This window comes from Myotis davidii, unplaced genomic scaffold (genome assembly GCF_000327345.1).
Source record: "Myotis davidii unplaced genomic scaffold, ASM32734v1 scaffold982, whole genome shotgun sequence".
Classification (NCBI taxonomy): Eukaryota; Metazoa; Chordata; class Mammalia; order Chiroptera; family Vespertilionidae; genus Myotis; species Myotis davidii.
Genome location: NW_006293848.1, coordinates 45,946 through 47,419, shown reverse-complemented (window position 1 = coordinate 47,419; position 1,474 = coordinate 45,946). Strand labels below are relative to the sequence as shown.

The following is a 1,474-nucleotide window of genomic DNA, read 5'->3' as shown; positions in this document are numbered from 1 at the left end:
CTCCAATGAAACAATGTCCTTAAGCCTACAAAATAAGCAAATCTAAAGCTTAAACTCCAGGACTTTCCATGTCAAAAACTAATAACTGAACTACTCAATTACAATAACTAATTAAAAGAATATGATCTTGCCAAAACCGGTTTGGCAGTGGATAGAGCGTCGGCCTGCGGACTGAGGGGTCCCATGTTGGATTCCGGTCAGGGGCGTGTACCTGGGTTGCGGGTACATCTCCCGTGGGAGATGTGCAGGAGGCAGCTGATAGATGTTTCTCTCTCATCGATGTTTCTGGCTCTCTCTCTCTCCCTTCCTCTCTGTAAAAACTCAATAAAATATATTAAAAAAAATACCCATAATCATCAGTCCCTGTGATCAGAATGTATGCTTTCCTGTTAGCTTTGTCAACAGTTGTTTTTTGCTGTTTGTTTGTTTTTGTAAGACAACGTATTTTTGTCCAGTTCAAAGGTTATTTTTCCCCCTTCAAACATTCCAAAGGTTCAAGGAGTAAGATGTACAAGTCCTTCCCCTGGAATGGCTGCTCTGGCTCTACTTTAAAATGGCTCCACTTATGTGCACTTTTCACATACCTAACTACCTAAATATTCCTTTACATGAGAGAATCAATTCCTTCTCATATGTTTAAATATAAATTGCGTAAGAATTAAATGCAAACTTCTGATGTAAATTTATTTCATTGTCAACTCTCATGCTAAAGCTGGGAGGCACAAATGTTCATAGTTCAGTTAAATGATACAAACAAAAAGCTTCAGTTTCTCTCAGATAAAAATCAGAAACCTCCATCCACGTCTCTTACAGTAGTGTGTCAGACTTGATTGTCTTGCCAGGTCACTTCTTTCCTTTCCCTTTTTTACCTCCCTCTCCTTGCTGAAGAGTTTGGTCACTGCCTCCTGTTTTTTGTGTCCTTGTTTTTAGTTTAGGAATCATTTCCGCTGCATACAACATTACTGACTTATGTGATGGGAATTGTGCAAGACAGAGGCTGCCATCTTCCTGCTTGAGTTGAACTCAGACTCTGCCCCTACACTGAGCATCAGGATTCCATTCTCTGGAGTACATTTTGTTTTTTTCAAGAAATGCATTAAGTCCAAATGCTGAGCACACATCTTGAATCTCTATAGCTGTAGGATTTTCAACAGCCTTACTTATGGGGATTCGCCTGCCCTCTGCGATGGTCTTCTTGTTATTTAAATAAGCAGGGTATATACAAATAAACCTGTCCTGGTCGGCCATCTCCGCCCGTGCCCACTGGGGTGAGAACCACCGGGCAGGGTATTTTTCTATTAAGTTGATCAGGGAAGGCCTTTGTAATGTGCGGCTTAGACAGATCTAAAGACAGTGAGGGAGTCAGTTATGTTGATATTAAGAAGATCATTCTAGCTGAAGCCGGTTTGGCTCAGTGGATAGAGCGTCGGCCTGCGGACTGAAAGGTCCCAGGTTTGATTCCGGTCAAGGGCAT

The 1,474-nt window shown here is 41.7% G+C and overlaps 1 pseudogene; it reads right to left on the bottom strand.

Annotated features, from left to right (window-relative positions):
• Positions 1–665: 665 nt before the first annotated feature.
• LOC102770294 lies at positions 666–1,248 on the bottom strand (annotated as a pseudogene).
• Between the last annotated feature and the right edge of the window lie 226 nt (positions 1,249–1,474).